This window comes from Ursus americanus, chromosome 34 (genome assembly GCF_024610735.1).
Source record: "Ursus americanus isolate L20-20 chromosome 34, mUrsAme1.1.p, whole genome shotgun sequence".
Taxonomy (NCBI): Eukaryota; Metazoa; Chordata; class Mammalia; order Carnivora; family Ursidae; genus Ursus; species Ursus americanus.
This window is the reverse complement of record NC_142160.1, coordinates 25,501,488-25,523,379: the sequence shown is the minus strand read 5'-3', so window position 1 is coordinate 25,523,379 and position 21,892 is coordinate 25,501,488.

Genomic DNA, 21,892 nt, shown 5'->3' with positions numbered 1-21,892 from the left:
ATGATGCCACTCTCAAAGTTGCTGCACTGTCATTTGAAAACACAGCCCAGATCTCGAAACCAGACACCTTCTTGGGAGAAACTCAGGGAGTAGCAATTCTGGATGTGACGCAAGCCAAAGCAGAGGCCTGGATGAAGTGGCCCCGGGGTTGGGGAGGTGTGGGTATAGCAGGAACGAGGATGACGGGGCTAGATGAGTCCCGGGAGATGGGGAACTCACATTCCTGTCCTCCAAGTCACCCACAGCCTGGCCTCAGATCTCTCCCCAGAGGGCCCATCTCCGCAGTCACTCTGAATTTCAGAATCTGGGATTGTAGATGAGACGGGCAGACGAGGCATTGCAAAGCACAGGGGGGAAACTGGCAGACAGGACCATCAGGCCTGTATTTGCTAGAAACCTCCAAAGCTTCCATCACCTTCCTCCTCAAAACCAGGGTGAAGCATGCTTCTCAATTCCTGCTTTTTTTTTAATAATAATATTTGACATTTAGAAAGCATTTAAAATATATTATGCCTGCATTGTCCAATATGGTAACTACCAGCCACCCAACGATTATTCAGCACTTCAACTGTGACTGGTTGATTTAGGGTAGGCTGTAAGTATAAAATACACATTCGATTCTGAAGACATTTAAAAAAAATGGAAAATACCTTATGAGTAAATTTTATACTGATTATATGCTGGAATGCAATGCTTTCATAAAGTTAAATAGACTATTACTAAAATTAATTTCTTTTTTTCTTACATTTTTTAAATGTGGCTACTAGAAAATTTTATACTGTATCTGTGGCTTGCAGATTTCCCTCAGGAACAATGGTGATTGGGTTCGAGAGACATTTTAGAACACCATGTTATGATTGGGGATCTTCCCTCTACCGGCTTCTACCCTACTCTACCCCAAAAGGCAGATCTGAATTATTCGTACTGATTGGCCCCCTGGTTCTTTGGCTTCTGGATGGGTTCACCCAAAGGGGAGAGAGAGAGATTGAGGAGGGGATGTTGACTCCCCTGGCTCCCTGCCCAGGTTACACAAGCTGGCCGTGTCTCTCTGCTGCGGGGGCCTGGCTGATGGCCCTCCCCACTAAACTCTCTGTCTCCAAGTTTTGATAACCTACTCCCGCCATGGCACCTCAGGCTTCCCATTGCAATTCTCCAGGCTGCTACACTATCCTTTGTGATTTCTCTACACCCTGCCCACATCTTTGCAAACAATCCCCTTACTAAACCCTCCCAGATTATCCAGTTTGAATGTGCCATGTGTTTCCTCCCTGACTCATACAAGATTCTTTTGTGGACTGCTCCAAGAAACCAAATACCACGTAACACATGGTCCCGTAGGAAAACTCATTCCAAGGAGCAAGTCAGATTGCCAGGAACTTACCCACTCCCAAGATTCCCCCAGCAGGACGAGGGGCTCTCACCCTCCTGTGCTGAGTAGATGGAGGTGAACTGCCTCATTTTCCCAGTCCCAAGCTTCCAAAAGTTCTGTGGGACCAGATGGGAAGGCTCCGAAGCGTCCAGCACAAGAACCAGCAATCACGCACGGTCAAGAGAAGCGGCTGCTTCCCTTCAGTTATCATACTCGTGTACCAGAACTGAGCTCCGCTAAGGGTTTAAGGTCAGGGTTGGCTTGAGCAATATGCATGCCTATGTGCATAAAAATAATAAAGCATTTGTCGTGTATTTATTGAGTGACTCTTAGGTACCAGGCATTGTACTTAGAGGACATTACATCCATATCTCTTTCATCCTCAAGACAATCAAGAAATATTCATATATTTCTAGGTTGATATATATAGATAGACGTATTTCTTGATACGCAATACACATATATACAAAATATCAAACAGTCAGTGATTAAAATTTGAACTTAAAGGTACAGTTGGGACACAGCTCAACTGCCTCCATGAACTGAGGTCCAGAGAAGTGACTTACTCGTGAAAGTATATTGGAACACCCTGGTGGAAATCAGTGGCACTCAGGCCAGCTTCTCAGGATCTCTATCCGACTCACGGGCTATCCCTCTTCCAGGCATGAGCCATTTGATATTTTCTAGTGGAAACTGAACACAGCTGCAAGAGCGCTAATTGATACATGTATGCCCATGAAGAAATGGCCCTCCAGTTCAAGCAGTGAACTCATCCCATTCACAAATAAAACAACTATGTTATGAAAGGAACAGAAGCCAGGGGATTCCGTCATGTCCACTATGGAAAGACTCACACTGACAAGGGTACATTTGAGAGTCCCTGTGACAAAGAATGCCATTCCCGGCAGGCTGAAGAGAGTGGACCAAGATGGCCACAGCAGACACATTTATAAAGGAGAAGATGAGCAAGGCGGGTGTGCTGCCACAATCAGCCTAACTTCAGCTGAGTCTGTAGGGCGAATACCGTTTCCTTGGCCTCAGATGGCTCAGAGGGACGTCACAGACCTTCAGGAGGCCATGGGATGTGTGCCCGTGATGGACACACTGAGGAATCTGGCCGTAGTCTCTTCCTTCAAACTCTACGGTCCATTTCACATCCCCAACTCTCAGGAGACCTTAGGGGATTCCTCTCGCCCCCAAGCCTGATCCCGTCTCTCTCTCAGGAATGGCTGGGAAGCTCTCTAGAAGGGAGAAACCACCCTTTCGTCCTGTCTCCTCGCCCCACCTCACCGAGCACCAAACACTGGTCAACACCATACTCTCCCAAGCTCTGATGCTCTGAACATGCCAGAAAGAAAAAAGCCCTGAAACGCTATCCCCCTTGGGCACTCTTGCCCTGGTCTCAGGGTTCACGCAGTTTGGGCAGTGCACGACGCAGCGACGGAACACTTGCCGGTCCTGTTAGCGCTCCCTGGAGGCTCCCAAGCTTGAGCCAAATAGTGACTCACGGACGATCGGTTTCATGGTGCTGAGCCCGAATCCCGTGACAGCCTCATACTCATTGGCTTTGACGCTGTCCTTTGTAACTGAATCTTGAACAGAATTAGGTTTCTCTTACAGCCGCTCTCTGGAGCAGTATTGGCCACGCTGGGTAATTCGCCTGTGAAGGCCATTAATCTATCGTCTGGGCATTGCACTGAAGCCGAGAGACAAAACAGCATTATGGATCATGACCTGCTGTAGTTAGAAATCCTAGGAAAGTCTGATTGCATATTCATTTGTTTTTACCAGATTGGATTCCTTTTATAAGCAGGAAATTGCCTGAATGCTTCCCACCGCCCCCTCACGGGTGTTACATATGTTTGTATTTATTTTACATTTATTTAAAAAAATTAAATTAGTATTTCAGGAGGAAATTTAGAGTGAGTTTTGTGGCTCATTCTACAGTTTCTTAGTTTCAAGTTCAATGCCTGCCCAATAATACTGACGTTGACTAATAATAGAATTATAATCGCTTAGTATTTAGCACTCAGTATTTAAAAGTCCCTGTTCTAAGTACTGCAACCCAGTATCTTGATTAATCCTAAGAATAATTTCATAAAAGAGGACTCCTATTACGCCATTTTATTAGTAAGGAAACTGAAACTTTAAGAGGCAGGGGAAGTGTTGGAGTTCTCATGGCTGATGGTGGCAAAGTCGGGATTCAGGTCAGGTCTCTGACGTCAGAACCCTGTTCGTAACTTCTAAACAAAATCGGAGGAGAAGGAAATGAGATTTGATTTAAATATCCCATATTTTTGGCTTCGGTTTTTTTCCCCATTTTTCATCTTTCTGCAATATTTGGAAGGCAGAGGAGTACAAGAGACGTCGCAAAGCAATTTACCACTTGCTTGAGTCAGAGGCAGTCGACCTCAAAAGAACCGGGCGAGTTTTTATTTGAAGCTTTATTAGATAAATCAGAGTTTATCTCTGAAGAGAAAGATTATGATGCCAAAAAGAAAAGAAAAGAAAGATGACACCTAATATTCAGCCCAACAAAAGCAATGTTGAAATCTCTGGAATTACATAAGGGCTTCCCACATGAGTGCTTTATTTACGCTGCAGAAAGGTAGTGATGCTAGTGGTGTGTGTGTGTGAGAGAGAGAGAGAGAGAGAATGGCAAAGGAGGGAGAGAAACTGAGAGACAGGCGTTTCATTGTTTCAGGCAAGTTCACAGTGAGATAAGTGAAAGCTAGTGTTCAATGATGGGTGCGCGTGTATGTGTGTGCTTGCACGTGTTAGGGACAGAGTCAGGATGAAGGGGGATATCATTGCTTTATGAGGAGGCTACTCTGAATCTCTCAAGTTTCTTCTAGTTTCAAATTTTCAGAAGGTTTGTAAGTCCTCCCTTGTCAAGTGGAAAATAAACCTGTTCATGCTTTTGTCCATTAATGTAAAAGTTCATTCATTAATTCTTCCATTAAATACTTACTTGTATTATTCACATTTGAGAGAGTCTGGGGGCGCCTGGGTGGCTCAGTCGATTAAGCATTTGCTTTTGGCTCACGTCATGATCCCAGGGTCCTGGTGTCGAGCCCCACAGCAGGCTCTCTGCTCAGTGGGGAGTCTGCTTCTCCCTCTCCCTCTGCCTGACACTGCCCCTGCTTGTGCTCTTTTCCTTTCAGTCAAATAAATAAATAAAATCTTTAAAAAAAGAGAGAGTTTGAAATTATATATCACTTAAGTTATAATATAGTATATACATATATTTTCCCAATTTTGTAGGAAAAAATAGTAATATAATGCCATATAATATTCTATAGTATGTTACATATCATATCATATTATATACCTCACCAACTATACATATGTAGTATTTATTATCATCTTACACACAAATATTAATAGTGTAATTTTAGGTGATTTTAATTTTGTCTTTGTATTTTTTGGTTCTCCCAAATTTCCTACAATAAATATATACTACTTATGTGCTTAGAAAACAGAACAACTTTTTTCAAGGGCACCGCCTATAAGTAAATCACCCTAGGTCCTCATTTCCCCAATGGAAAGCCCAGTTGCCAAATCTGATGGTATCCATGATGCTTAGGTGAACTTGTTCAGAACACCTTCCTCCTCAAAATTCCGTATCTCCTCTTAGCAAATACTTTCAGAGCAAGTGGAGGAATGGACTCTGAGCTCCCCTCCATACACACACGCACACACACACTCATGCACGCACTCACACTCACACTCACACTCACCCTGGAGCATGCAGAATGCATCACGCTGAGTGGCTCGGTTTGACAGCTATGACTTCCCAACACCCGCTCCGAGAACTAGAGCGGCCTGTTCTGTCCATGCCCACCCATGCACCCATCACCCACTTCCTATAAATGAAAAAGGCAGCAGAGCCAAGGATGCCTTGCTAGAACACTGAGGATACAGCAGACTAATTCAATGCAATGACAACCCTCCCACTGAAAAAGAAACTCTGCTCAGAAGCCCATACCGCAAGGCGATCGGTGCTGGTTTCTAGAAGATTGGGGCCATTAGAGAGAGCTGGAATGAAAAAAAGGGTGAAGAGGTTATGACTCACGAGGCAGCGTATTTTCTAGAGACGCACACCGGACAAAAATCTCTCCAGGCCATCATGGATGTCAGAGAGGCAGGGCTGACTCTTTGGGGTGAGTCAACTGGCTTGTGCCCAGAATGTGCCAAGACACCTGCCAGCCTAAGTGCAGGGTAGTGTGGAGACCCAGGTGCCAGCTGCTCGGACTAGCAGCATGTCCCTTGGCTGCACAACTAGGGTGGTTCCTTTTGTTAAAATAGTTGGGAAATTTAAGAATCTTTTAATAAGTTTTCAATATGTTACAAGCATCAAAAGCAACACGTGTCCACTAAGACCACTAGCGTGAGCCTGGGTCCAAAGCATATGCAACTGTAAGAATGATCTTGGCCTCTCCAAGAACTTGGAAGAAGTAAGACTAAAGAACACAAGATAATCCAAAAACACCGTAAAAGAGTATATTTAAATATATATATAATGAGGGTGAATTTGCCCCCACAACCCTTCAGTGTAAGAGATATACAATTTCTTATTTGTCCAAGCAAATAAATCTGGTTCGAGGGTTCTACCTCTGTGACTCGCAGAACATGTGATGTCTGTGCTTGTCGGCTTCCTTCCCTCCTCCATCACACTAGAGAAGAAGCCCTCGTGTTCATAATAATATCATGGCCCCTAGTCTATGGGAGGCTGGGTTCTCTCACTTCTGTTTGTAATCCTGCTGCTGAGAAGTCCCACCATTATCATGAGTCAGTCGTAAGCACACACTGGATATGCAAAAAATTACAATGCTTTTCAAGATGTGGACTTCAGCCCCAGTGTGGGCAATGGGAGATTCTCCCTTCCCCTTTCAAGGTTTCGGTATTGGAGATCAGTCCCCGGGCAGGCACTAGACATTCCCTCAGAGGCCATGGCCCCTCTAGGGCTATGTGGGCTGGGGATAGGTCACCCAAAGTGAAACAAGGAAAAAAATATCTTAACAGATTGTCCCCAGATACTTAGGATGAGAGTACCTTGCAAAGCACAAGGTCTTACTTAAGAAGACAAATGATTTCCCTACCAGTGTAAGACTAAACTGAATAGAATTAATGATAGTTTTTCCCAAGGTCACTCTAAACTACCCTAGTTATATCACATGCTTGGCTGGAAAGCCCAGGCTGGCCTGGACTACACACCAGAAAGTGCTTTGAACCTCCCCTTGGCTAATGGGACATGGCTCTGGGTCACCAAGACCATGTTGAAGGCCAGAGTGCATATCTTCAGGTTGTAGCTATTCTCTTGCTCTCGCTCTTGCTCTCACCCTCGCTCTCACACTCTCTCTGTCTCTTTACTTCAGTAAGCTTTCTTCATTAGCCCTTTCTTCTAAGGACAGGAATAGAGTAACACCGTGATTCCAGGCCATTGCAAAACTTCCTCCAATGCTTTACTCTCTGGGATTCTTTTCTTCCAAGTCCTTGGTTTCTTGTATTCCTTTATCCAAGGCATGATCTCTCTGGCAGATTTTCTGTGGACATCCTCCTGGGAGATAGGGCGGTGGTAGTGAATCTAGCTTCAGACAGACCTGGAACTGAGAGTAAATTCCAGTTCCAATTCTTACTAGCTGTGAGACAGTGGACAATTTCTTAACCTCTCAGGTGCCGATTTCTGAGCTATGCGATGCTAATTCTTTCCTCTGAGTGTGGTTGTGAGTGTTCAATGAGGCACTGGTTAAAAATCCTCACACATTTCCCCTCCCTAATCAGGCAAAGAGATGTTCTAGGAAATACTCGCTCAGGTTTGAGTACAGGGGTATGACCAGGGAATTCACTGCACCTTACTCATTCTTATTACAAACAGTTGGGGCAAAGAAAGGCTATATTGGGGGCAGCTGTTCAACTTTCCTATCCCCCTGCTAACTTCCTCTCAGCCAAGCTAATTTTTTATATATATAGTTTTTTAAAATATAGTTTTACGATGATGCTTTGCTAGTTACTTCATATTCTTAGTTTTCAAGATCAATCTTTAGGAAGTTACTACGACTTGCAAGAAATGGTTTGACACCCTATGACCCAGCCATTGCACTACTGGGTATTTACCCCAAAGAGACAGACGTAGTGAAGAGAAGGGCCATATGCACACCAATGTTCATAGCAGCATTGTCCACAATAGCTAAATCGCGGAAGGAGCCGAGATGCCCTTCAACAGATGACTGGATTAAGAAGATGTGGTCCATATATACAATGGAATATTACTCAGCTATCAGAAAGAACGAGTTCTCAACATTTGCTGCAACATGGACGGCACTGGAGGAGATAATGCTAAGTGAAATAAGTCAAGCAGAGAAAGACAACTATCATATGGTTTCTCTCATCTATGGAACATAAGAACTAGGAAGATCGGTAGGGGAAGAAAGGGATAAAGAAAGGGGGGGTAATCAGAAGGGGGAATGAAGCATGAGAGACTATGGACTCTGAGAAACAAACTGAGGGCTTCAGAGGGGAGGGGGGTGGGGGAATGGGATAGGCCGGTGATGGGTAGTAAGGAGGGCACGTATTGCATGGTGCACTGGGTGTTATACGCATAATGAATCATCGAACTTTACATCAGAAACCAGGGATGTACTGTATGGTGACTAACATAATATAATAAAAAAAATTAAAAAAAAAAAAGAAATGGTTTGACAATGTGGGTAGTCTCCTGCCATTACTTAAAGTAAGTTGTTAGTTTTCCTGAAATACAGGGTGGTTGGCCAATGTAGGATTCTTCCCCACAGATGAAACAACTCGAACATTCCTACCTCTGGGCAAAGAGAGAAGTCCTTAAGGATATCATACTAGTGGTTAATTCCATTCAGCGCAGTCTAGCGTCGTGTAAGGAAATCATTTGTCTCCCATCGCTGGGCAGAGAAGTCTTCAAGGATATCATATCTTTCTTCTGTCCCTTTGAGAGGAGAATAAGTGGAAGACTTCGCAAAGCAGGGGCTGGTGACCTCAGTTACTGGGTCTGAATCACAGAGATGCTACACAGGTGTCTGGTCAATTTCAGAGGGCCACAAAGCCTTTGCATCTCCTTCCATTGAAGGTGGCATCTGTTTCCCCATCTTTCCATTATGGGTTGCCATGTGACTTGCCCTGGCCAATAGAATATTGTGGAATTCATATTGTATGAAATCTGGGGCCTTGGTATAAAGAGACATTGTAGCTTCTGCTCTCGCCATTTTGAAATGGTACCTTGAGGCTGCCATGTCATGAAGTTGGTCTAGCCTCCTGGAGGATGAGAGACCACATATTGGAGAACCCAGGTACCCAGGCCAAGAGCCAATATCACTCGCCAGTCATGTGAGTGAGTCCACGTTGGACCCTCTGGCCCAGCTGACCCCTGGATGAATGCAGCTGCTGGAGTGACCTTGCACAAAACCATCAAAGGAACTGCTTTGCCAACCTCAATAGCTTGAAAAATAATAGCTTATTACCATATTAAACCACTAAGTTTGGGGGTGGTTTGTGTATAGGAAAGACTAACAGAAAATGTCCAAGAGGAGTATTTTCCATAAGAATCCAATTCTTCAACTTCAATCCCTATGTATTAAGAATAAAGGCAGGGGTGCCTGGGTGGCACAGCGGTTAAGCGTCTGCCTTCGGCTCAGGGTGTGATCCTGGAGTTCTGGGATCGAGCCCCACATCAGGCTCCTCCGCTATGAGCCTGCTTCTTCCTCTCCCATTCTCCCTGCTTGTGTTCCCTCTCTCGCTGGCTGTCTCTATCTCTGTCGAATAAATAAATAAATAAAATCTTAAGAAAAAAAAAGAATAAAGGCAAAGCAAGTCTCAGGCATAAGTAGATGAGGCTTCCACTCACAGAATGGGATTTGGAGTCAGAAATGAAACATGCCCCCAATTAATATATCTAACCTGGCCTTAAACCTTAAATGGCCATTCTCAAATCTTATAGGTTCAGCATTGTGTTTCTCCAGAAAGTTCCAGTTGAAATGCAAATAAGTCAACAGGATGAGAGGATAACATATTAATTTATTACAGATAATCTAGACCTCCGTTTAAATAGCTTTGTATTTAAGTAACAAATTTTTGAGCACAAGGTTAACAAAGGACACAGGGATTAAATAACAACAACAGTAATTACACTCCTATGACAATGGTAGCGTGCAGTCTATTAGGGAAGAGATACATAGGCTACTTGTATCTTTGTCAGGGAAGTGGGAAAGCAATGGAAATTTTCAGAAAAAGAAATAATTTGTGACTGGGAAAGCTGGGGATGATTCACAGAAAAAGTGACATTTGATCAGGGATGTTTAAGGACAGGTAAGATTTAGAAGGACAGAGACAACCCATATAGGGTATCTAGCCAAGAAAATGAAATCCGGATTTCAAAGAGATGTCTGCCCCGCTGTACCCATTGCAGCCTTATTCAAAATAGCCACGATACGGAAACAGCCCAGGTGTCCATCAGTGGATGAATGGATAAAGAAAATGTGGTGTACATGTATCGTGGACTATTATTCAGCCATGAGAAATGAGGATATCCTCAGATGGACCCTGAGGCCGTTATGCCAAGTGAAATAAGTCAGACAGAGAAAGAAAATACTGTGTGCAGCGCTTACATGTGGGATCTAAAAACGCTGAGCTCATGGAAACAGAGAGGAGAGCGGTGATTGCCAGGGGCTGGGCAGGGGATGAAGGGATGTTGGTCAAAGCATGCAAACTTCAGTTATAAGACGATTAAGTTCTGGGATCCAACGTACAGCACAGTCACCAGAGTTAATTAACAAGACTGCCTTACATTCCTGAAAGTTGCTAAGAGGGGAGATCTTAAATATTCTCAGCACAAAAAAGAAATGGTAATTAACACGTGATGGAGGTGTTTGCTCACTCTACAGTGGTAATCACTTTCCAGTTTATTGAGCACATCAAATCAATGTCGTATGCTTTAAATTTACACAGTGTTATAGGTCAATTATATCTCAATAAAGCAAGAAAAAAGAGATAACCCACATAGTTTATACTATTAAATATAAAAATAAATCATATATATAATATATATGCAATCATATATCATATAATCATATCATACTATCATAATAATATAAATATATATGCTATTGTATATAATTATAACATATATAATTATATATTATATATTGTATACATTAATAATATATAAGATGATATATTATGTAGAAATATGTTATATATTATATATACATATATGTATATATACATATATTATACATGTATAATATACGTATATATTATACATATATAATACACATATATATTATACATATATAATATATATGTGTATTATATATATTATACATGTATAATATGTATATGTATATATATATGTATTATATATGTATTATATATATTATACATGTATAATATATATGTATGATTATATATGTATACATATTATATACATATTATATATATTATATATGTATAATTATATATAATAATTATAATAATATAATTATAATAATTATAATAATTATATACGTATAATATATACATATATTATATACGTATAATATATACATATATACATACGTATATTATACATATATGTATCATATGTATAATAATATATGTTTATGTAATTTTATGTATAGACTGTATGTAGTAGTGTGTGCATATAATTAATACTGTATAAAATAATGTGTCCATAATTAATAGTGTCTATAATTACATATATAATGTATACATATATTGTATATATTAATAATATATTATATACATATACGTAATATATTACATATACATGTTATACACATATGTAAGTTATTATACGTGTGTGTACATAGATATATGCATATGTTTTGTCAAATACTAGTGTGTGTGTGTGTGTGTGTGTGTGTGTGTGTGTGCACGCTTACACACAGCAATGACCAGAGATAAGGAGTCTCAGGCAATTTCACTGTCAGGGAAGGACCTGAGTATGTGGTTTGTCTCTAAGGAGGCAGGTCCAGCTGCAGCGCCCCGGCCCAGGCCTCTAGACAGCATGGAGACAACCTTAAGGGAAGGAATGAGCTCAGGAGAAGCAAGTGGCAAGTGAAGGAGGGTTACCTAGAAGGCCAGCCCTCAGCTGGAGCCTGGCTCAGGTCAAGCGCTCAGTAAACACCCGCGTGACTGAGTTTCATGGGAGGATGCAGGAGCTCCTCCCACCAGCACGCAGAGGATGCTGGGAGCGTGCCTATCAGACCCTCAGTCCATGAACTGTTCCGCTGCTCCGTTTTCCCTGCTTCTCACACTCCTGAGGTCTTCTGCTGTTTGTCCATCCTGGCTTTTCTGACATTGTCATCTCGCCCTCTGCACCAGCTCAATACAGCGTAAAGAATCAGCTTGTCTGGTTCCCTCTAATTCAGGATGCTGTCTAGATGAATAAATACACACACACACACACACACACACACACACACACACACAATATGCAGCTGGCAAAATTAGAGTGGCCATTTTTTATTTGTGAGAAAGTTCTTAAGCTTTTTATCTCATACCAACCCTCGCATTCAATCAAGGGTTGCTTTAAGGCAAATGATTCCCAACTGGGGACCAGCTTGTCCTCCAGGGGACGTTTGGTAGCATTGGCTGACGTTTGCATTTTCACAACTGGAAGGACACTAGAGGCATCTACTAGGTAGAGGCCAGGGATGCCGCTAAGCATCCCATAATGCAAGGACAGCCCCACAACTAAGGACGATGTTTTAAACAAACTCATCCCATATGCACTTCTTTAAATAATAAACTTCATTTTGGGGGAAGAGTTTTAGATTGACATAAAAACCATGAAGAGAGTATGGGGGGTCCCCTATACTCGTCCCTCAGTTTCCCTATGATTAACAGCTTTCATTAGTATGGTACATTTATTATAATAAATGAATTAATATTTGTACATTATTATGAACTGAAGTCCAAACTTGATTCAGATTTCTTTAGTTTTCACCTTGTCCTTTTTTGTTTTATGATGGCATCCTGAAGAGCTTATCACATTTAGTTATGTCTCCTTGTTATTCCTCAGTTCCCCATGGCTGTGACAGTCTCTCAGAATTTTCTCGGTTTTGATGACCTCAACAGAGGAGTACTGGTCAGGTGCTTTGTCCAGTGTTTCTCAACTGGGATTTGTCTGATGTTTCTTTCGTGACTAGTCTGGGGTCATGGAATTTTGGAAGAAAGACTATAGAATAAAGCACCGTTTTCATCACATCATCTCAAATACTATCAATCCGACTTAATGACTGTTGATGCTGACCTTCATCACCTTTGCAAGGTTCCCCATTATAAAGCTGCTCCCCCCCACCTCCCTCTTCCATACTGTCCCCTTCGAAGGCTGTCCACACCTAAGAAGTGAGGAATTATGTTCCACCTCCTGGATTGTCTACGTAAATTACATGACATTTGTCTCTTCTTCTCAATTTATTTATTTTATTTTTTATATTTTTTTCCTCAGTCATTTATTGTATCAGGGTGGATTCATGGATATTTATTTTAAGTTCTGGATTATAATGTTACATTATTTATTTTAATGCTCTGATGTTTCCAGCTTTGGCCATTGGGAGCTCTTTCAGTGGGTTCCTGGGTCCCTTCGGCATATCGCCATTATTGTCTTGTTTTGTTTTGTTTGAGTGCTTCCCTACCTTCTGGCACTACAAGAAGCTCCTGGCTAAACTTATGCATTTCAATACCAGTCCTGGAATCAACCATTAACCCAAGGAATCCTGCTTCTATTTATTGGAGAACAGTATTCAAAACCAACCTTTGGGCATTGGGTGTGCCTGTTACTACTAGGGCCATATTTACTTCTCATTTTAAAAAAACCTGAATATATACTGCACCTTGAGATATTAGCCACTAATAGTATATAGGTATATAATCTATAAATATATTGGGAATACATGTCCCATTTTTTTAACCCCTGCATAATGAAAAAAATATTTGGAAACTACTGCTCTCGGGGACTGTCATTAATGAGACTCAGATCTAACAAACCCTAGTCTCTATGATTCTTAGTATGGTTTCATATTCCCAAGGGAGACAATCTATCACTCCAGAGCTGGGCATCCACTTCTCAGCCCAAGGAAGTAAGACCTGGCTTCCATGTGCCAGGGTCAGGTCCCAAGGGACTGGTGCTGTGAACCGGGCAGCCTTCCTAGGAGATGCCCCCTGACGAGGGACATGAGGACTGTGTGGTCAGAGAGGGAGGGGCAAGAGGATGCCAGGGCTGCTGGGTGGGTGGAGTTGAGCCAACTCTGACACCGAGCAAGCCAGACTCACTCTGATCCCTTCCTGGCCACATGCCTGGTTCCACCTTGGGCAGCAATCTCCTGGATACGTGCCTCTTTCACGAGGAACATCAAGGGAGAGCCTGGGGATTGGCTACTGCCTCTCTGGCGTGAGAACAAGAAAGAAACTCTACACAACCAAAGCCCTCTCTAGGCTGGGAGAGGAGTTTGTATACATGTAAACATAGAAACATGAAACATTACAGAAATGTCAGGAGGACTGGCAGGGGGATGGGTCTAGTCCCTCACTGCCCTCACCCCCGTTCTCTCTAGGAGCTTGGTGCATCATCTCGTTTGACTTTTAAGCAGTCAGTAGGAGAAAGGTAAATGCTGGGCCTCTGTTTCTCCTTTTAAAAAATACACTCGGAGCACCTGGCTGGCTCGGTCAGTAGAGCATGTGACTCTTGATCTCAGGGTCATGAGTTCAAGCTGGGCACAGAGATTACTAAAAATGATAGATAGATAGATAGATAGATAGATAGATAGATAGATAGATAGATAGATAATAGATAATAGATGGATGATAGATGATAGATAATAGATGAATGATAGGTAGATAGATGATAGATAGATGATTAGATAGATAGATAGATAGATAGATAGATAGATAGATAGAATACACTGAAAAACAAAGAGCCTCACTCTTGCAGGGAACCTACCTAGAAACCCCATTGCTACTGCTGGCTATAAATATGGCAGACCGTGGTTGCTGACTAGTGCAGGAGTCTGACCTTGGTTTTTTAGGTCAAGCTGGAAACTCACTGGGATCTTGGCTGCGACTTTGGTGGAGGCCATGCTAACTAATGGACCAGGTGGGAGAGATCCAGAACATTTTGTTCTTCGTAGGACAGGATTGGGTTACCCCAAAGAGCAGCCTTCTGCCTGAGAAGTAGCTTAGACTTTTTCAACTTTGCTAAAAGAGGGAAGAAACCCATTACTTGCAACATCTGGAAATTGTGAAGTGTCATGACCTGAGATGTCGCCTCAGGTCTGTGAAGAAGTACTCATGAATACTTGACCATCTGGGCCCTGACCTGCAGAGGCCAGATGGAAGCTAGAACCTGCCATCCACTTTTTCCTCTCACTTCCACTGGCCTCGCTGAGAAGCCCTGGCGTCTGTGTGGCTTGCTTTTCCGCAGGGAGGATTCCAGCTGAGAAGACTCCCCGAGGCAGCTGCCCCACCCCAGCCGTTCTGTCCTGATCAGACGCTGTCCTCACAAAACACTCACACCCCACAGCCTGGCCGGGGAAACAAATGCATGTCTGTCAGTGAATCCACAAGACTTCAGTTTGGGGTTAAAAGCATCGAAAATCATAGTATCAGTTCTCAGGGTTGCAGCTCTAATGTTACCCCAGTCAAATCACTGCTGATTAAAACCAGCCCTGTTAATAAACCACAGGCTTTATTTCCCCTCAAATGTCTATAACCAGTTTCTTCAACCCCTGTTAAAAGGCAAAGCCCAAAGAAAAACACAGCTTTGGAGCCCAAGCGCTGCTTATTGCCCAGAGAAAAAGAAGTGAGCAAAGAAAGAAGAGCGCTTTTTTTTTTCTCACCTTTCCCCCACTTAATGGAGTCAACCCTTTTTCATAAGGAAAGAGAGAAATCCATAGAAGACAGGCGGGCGTTATCCGCGCTCTGCAACATTAGATCAGCTGTGAACAGTCCTCCTCCGCCTCCTGAAACGAAGGCATTTGCCAGCAATTCCCTGAGTCTGACTCACATCCTTACCTCCTTCTCCTCTTGCTCTCCCCCTGAGGGACTGATTTTTCCTCCCATCTAAGCCAAAAAGAATTTCTCTGGATTAAGGAGACTGATGAAAGCATTTTTAATATTTGAGTTCAGGTTTGCAAGCTCCATAAAACCAGCGTTTCCCGTGGCCTGCTTTGTCTTCCGACCCCACCCCCCCTCGTCGGGAGTTTTTCTCCTCCATTTGCTCTCCAGAAACCAGCCAAGGACCTTCTCCAGATGGGGTCTCCGGCCCCCTGGCAGCTTCCCCTGCAGAACGGCCTGCTCCCCACCACCTCCACTCTGCAGGGCCCAGACGCAGGATGTAACATCTTTCGAAAATCTTGGGGGAAGGGGGGGGGAGATGGGGGGAAAGGCGGGGGGACATATATATGACAACTTTCATGTTGATGCCATATGTCTTTCAAGTAAAGACTGGTTTGACAACGTGCTGAGCTGCTCAGAGGGGAACATGTTTCAAGCCTGGAGGGGAAAGTTTTGACAGTTCATTCCAGCAAAAACTGGAACCTTCCCCAGCCAACTAATAGGAGGTAGAAAGGAGGGGAGCCGTGTCTTCCTGGGGCATGAAGATAATGGTCTTTGTTCTTTATTGTTCTCACATATGTGCCACTGATACACTACTTTCCCTTGCTTCCCGAATTAATGGTGGCTTTGCCAACTTTTCTTTTAATTCCAGGAACCTTGAACTTACCACATGTACACAGGCCTTTGCTGAGGTAATCTCACCAGTTGCTAAAATACGGTTCACTTCAATGGTTCTTGGGAAGCAAGGGCCTCGTTTTAAAATCAATCCATCAGTCAAAGTGCTGATCGTCCCCACCCCCCCACCCCCCCCCACCCCCACGCCCCCCGCGACTGTTCCAAGGTTGGGGAATGAGCTCTAATCACTCCATTGAGCAACGAGCCCATGCCAGGCAACTGTTTGGCCTCATTGTCATACCGAAGGTCCCCCTGGCTTCCGGGCCAAGCATCATTTTGAAACGGTAAGAACCATCTACCACCAAATGCCTCACTCTGACATTTTCCTTCTCTTTTCATATCCAATCACATCACCATCCACAGGATAATTGCTTTCAGATGATGGGAATGTGCTGAATGGCACACTAAGGGGCAGAGTGCTGCGTGTGTCCCTGTGTGTTGGTTGATCAGCTCTTTGTAAAACGGCATGACAATTGTCATCTCAAGGTACAACGCCCTGAAGAGACTGACTGACGCAGAATAGCCAAGCAGTGCAATGAATCATGGGACAAAATTGTCCCTCTAATGGAGGAGAGATGAACCATTTTGTCTAGATGAGTGGATTTTTAAAACGTGAGTCCCCTATTTTTTCATTGGGCGTGCTCTAACAATTTTAGAATTTATGACATTAATCATAACTACTATTTTCATTGTAAATATGATGAAAAACAACCAAAATACCATCTCATTGGTGTTTGTCCAGAAAATTTGGAAAACTAATTTACTTGGTGCCGGGAACTGCTTTCTCAGAAGTTATAGCATCTTGACAATAGTCTCAAGAGGTGGGTATTGTAAGTCAAATGAGGCTCAAAGAGGTTGTATCACTTGCCCAAGATCATTCTTTGTCGGCGCCATCACTGTCCTGATCATTATGCCTAATTCTTACTGGGCACCAATTTGAGGCAAGGAGCTAAATGAAGTATTTTATAAGCATGATTTCTAATCCTATCAATAACACTTCAAAGTAGGTATTTTGGGGGGCGCCTGGGTGGCTCAGTTGGTTAAGCATCCAACACTTGATTTTGGCTCAGGTCAAGATCTCAGGGTCCTGGAATGGAGCCCCGCATTGGGCTCTGCACTCAGCAGGGAGTCTGCTTGTGATTCTCTCTCTCCCTCTCCCCCTGCCCCTCCCCACTCTAAAATAAATAAATAATACTTTTTTTTAAAAAAAAGTAAGCATTTTGGATATCAATTCATAAATGAGAAGTTAAGTCTCAGAGATTCATCAACTTGCCCCCAGCAATGCAGTTAGTTAGTAAGTGGCGGACTTGAGATTCACATCCGTTTCAATGACCTCTGAGGCTTATAGCAGGTTGGTTTTAAAATATGTCTATAAATGCTTTGATACTTCTCTCACCAAAGGTGGACACTGATTTTTCTCCCCTTAAAAGTAGGTTGTACTTAGTGACTCACTTCTAATAAAGAGGATATGGTGGAAGGAAGGTCTGTGACTTCCAAAATTAGGTCAAGCCATCATGGCTTCCTGCTTGTTCTCCATCTCCTCTCAGTCCACTCTAGGGGAAGCCGGCTGCCATATCATGAAGACCTTTGAGCGGCCCCATGGATAGGCCCATGTGACAAGGAAGAGAGAGTTCCCACAACAGCCTGGTGACAGAGCCACCTTGGAAGCAGATCTTCCAGTCCCAGACAAACCTTCCGTTGACCACACCCCCAGCTGCCATGGTGACTGCAGCCTCATGAGAGATCCCGAGCCAGAACCACCCAGGCCAGCCACCCTGAATTCTGATCCACAGAAACTGCACAATAACTGTTTGTTGCTTTCATCTGCTAAATTGCTATGCAAAATTAGATCACCGAAGTGTATGTCTCTCTCCTAAATCATACGACCTCAACAGTAACTCCATTTGCCCTAGTGTGTCCAATGGCATACAAAATTAAGTGGGACAAGGACATAAAAGCCCCCTTCCATCCTTCTGTGGGCTCAACAGATTTAAAAACATGCACCAAGAGTCCTAACTGGTCACCATGCCTGTACTAAGAACCACAAAGAGCTGCGGTGGAATCCAGTTTCCCATGGTCCAGACCAAAGACTCAAAGTAACGTTACCTTCTTGACTGGGAGTTTCAACCTTCCAAACTTTCCAAACAGTAAAATAGAAGGTCTCATTCCACTAGGCCTTGGGTGTTACGATGAGACCCTTTGTACTGGGCTGGTACTGCTTGGCCAGGAAGCTTGGAGACTGACCACTGAAATCTCGCAAGGTGTTTGCAATTGGTGGAACACTCCCCCCAGATGAAGTAAATGACCCCAGCGTGTCTCTCAGACTCCCCCTGAAGCCTGGGGAGATTTGGGGAGATTCAGACATCGCCCTGCTCAAGACAGTCTCAGTACTACCTCTGCTCCTCCGGGGCTCGGCCCAACCCTCAGTCAAAACACTAAAATAGCCTGAGAAATGTACACGTCGCAAGTGAACTTGCTACCACAGACAGAATCCAATGTGACACAGCCAAAAAGTTCAAAGAGCCTGGACGAGTTCCCAAACTTTATCAGGATTTCTGAGACATCCAAACTCATTCTTCCTGTGACTGCTTTTCCAGTGCTTAGAAGTTCTTGCACGGAAGATTAAAAATGTGGAGGTTTTGCCTCTTTATAGAACTGCAAAAAAAATATTCCCAAGAGAAGGTCTCCTTAATGAATAAACACATGACTTTCATTTGCCTGGCTCTGCAAAAGTGCTTTTAAAGTAATCCAGGCGAACTCTCCATGGCCCACCACTCGCAGGCTGCTTGCTGCCCCCAGCCCCAGCATGAGGATAACACACACCACGGGTTTTTTCCTTTCTTTTTTTAATCAAATGCATTACAACATGCTATTTCTCCTGGGGCTGGATTTCTCCAGATGGTTTTCCAGCACCACGGTGGACTCCATTCAGAAGGAAATGGAACAGGGTTTCCCAGTTTAGTGCCTTCAATCAGTTTGTTTTTCCCAGGTCTCTGTGCATGCTGACCTCACTTTTCCCTGCACTCTGAGAACCTTGAGTCTGTGTCACACCAGACCGGATCGTGTGTGTCACTGAGGCCAAAATAAAAGTAGCTTTCTCTCCTCGTGGTGGGGCAGGTTGAGGGAGGAGGGGAGGAGCTGAGGGCCAAAACAGTGCCTTGAAGTTCTTTTGTGCTAGATTCATAGTAGCCACTCGCTAGTTAACTCAAACCCTAAAATATAGCTGTGCAGGATTTTTTTTTTACGGTTCCATCCAGTTTGTAACCATCTTGCTTTGAGCGTCCTATGGTAGCACAGGTCAAACAGCAACCCGTTCGTTTTGCAGGCACCGCACCCATCCATACCAGCAGCTCCAGACTCGCCCCAGGCAATCTCACACCTGTCTTTCCTCCAGGATGATGGTGACAGTGGGCCCGTACCCCCCTCCTCAAAATCCATTACTTCAAGCCAAAAGCACAGAAGGAACCCTTCCTTCTAGTAACATACCCAGGCCCAGACCGAAGACAATTCTTACTTGCATGGATATTGGGCTAATAGGCAATATCAACAGATAGTGTCATTGATTAGATAGTCACACTGTGCTATGTGCTTCATCCTGTTGACCCCTCATAACAATCTGTAAAGTGGCCTTCTTTGCTCCTTTAAACAACAAATGAAGCTGATGGGGTCCTATATTGTGTCCAAAGCCATCTAGTGAACAGGAAGTCAAGTGTAAAGTTCTAGGAACCTCAGTCTGAACAAGATACAAGAACAAAAGGGTAGACAGCAAAAATTCCAGTGCCCTGTGATAAATCCCAGAATAGAGTCGTGTGAAAACGGGTGTCCCGGAAGAGGGTGTGATTAAGTGGGTACAGTGCATGGATGGGAAAGATGGAGAGGAGAACTTCTCAGAAGCCAGGATGCTGGAGCTGGATCTTGAACAGTGAATACAATTTGACAAGGCTGACATGGAGGAGGGGGTGGCAAGATGCTGGTGGAGTAGTCTAGAAGATGGTGCATCATGTCACAGAGGCCCAAAGAGCATGAGGTGGTTCAGAGCCACACGTGGGTGGGTGCAGTGGGAGCAGAGACTAACTGAGAAGAGAGAGAATGGAGAGAGGTGGTGAGAGATCAGATTTTGAAGGCTTTTTATGCCCTCCTAAGGACTCTGCATGTACGCCGTAGGTGACAGCATGTTCTCTCCAAGGCAGTCATTATAAATCTGTGTTTTGCAGTAATATTTCTGGTAACAGCATGAGCTGGAGGCAGGGTGACCAGTTGTCTGTTCTGAGTAATCTGTGACCAAGACTGAGAAGAGGGAGAAATGCATGATATATTTAGGAGGAGTCAAGATAGCACATATGAGCATGGAGAGAAAGCCAGTCATGGTGGAAAGAAAGCTGGGTTCTAGGGTAACAGTGATGCTTCGGGGTGGATGGCTGCAACCTAAAGACTGCAAGGAAAAACAATGCAGGTTTGTTGGGGGGATTGTAGAGTCAACGTTGTGTTATAGTGTGTTTGCCATGAAACACTGAAATATTCCATCTGAACACCATCTGGAGGCCTGTCCAAGAGAATCTGGAAGGTACTGGCTGAGACGGAGCCGTCCGTCTGATTCTGAAACCCTCCAGGAGGAAAGCTGACATCCAAATCTTTTACATCCTTTGATGTAAAAGGATAGAAAGGATCTGCACAAAAACTGCATCATTCTATGGAGGACGGGAAGTGCTTGGAGCAGAAGTCCCCCACTGACACAGCCATCTTCCCCGTTCTGCTCCTGTCTCGGCCCCCTAGCCAGACGCTGTGGTCAGGGATACTCAATGCACTGAGACATGATGCCCAGGTAGGACCCACAGCCCCTCTGTCCATCGGAAGCCTGTACTTGGAAGTGGAGATCCAGCGGGGAGTTCTGCAGTTCAACTGAACTTACATTGATTTGGCACCTCCTATATACCAGTCACTGCACAGGGCATTGCGACCTGGAGCTAAGACGAAGACACGGATCTAAAGGAGTTCCCAGCCCATGCAGAAGTAAGAGAAGGGCGGGAGTGAGTGAGAAAGATGGGCATGGAGGAAAGCAGGTCGGGAGGAGCGACAGGGGATGGAGTCCTCCTTGTCCAAGCTCAACACGACCAAGTCCTGTGCAGTCAGTAAAGACGAACCCAGGCCTGGGACCTGGGACACAATCAGAAAAACTTTCATCCTCATACCAAGGGGGCCCAAACATTTATTGCAGCATGTTTCTGCTTCATAACATTTGTAATATGTATTGCAGGCAAAATCACTTAATTACTTGGTGATCATTGACCTCCTTTGTCTCCCCAGCTGGCCTGTGCATATCTTGCTCCTCGCTGCATTTGCTTAGCAATAGTTCCAGGTGCAGAATCGGTGCTTAAGAAAACATTTGTTAAAGGGAAAGCTTCTAGGGGAATTGGGAGGAAGAGACCGCATCGTGGGCAAATGTAAGACTATCGTGCGCCGTAGAAGCCAGCCAGCCCCCTCCCCCAGCCTGCAGACACCAAGAAGATGTAGCATTTCACGAATCAGACTTACTTCATCTGTCCTTTCTTCTGGCCTGACATTTCTCACAAAGATTACCACCATAAGCAATAAAACTTAGGAATCTGCCTTGAAACAAACATACGCTAGTAAATATTATTCGTCTCCCTGGGATGCATTCCCCATTTATTTCTCCTCTTGGATTTTCATTCCTGAGACTTTATCCTCTAAATGCTTTCTGCCCATAAATAATCTGCATCCATTTCAAAGGCTTTAGCTACCCGT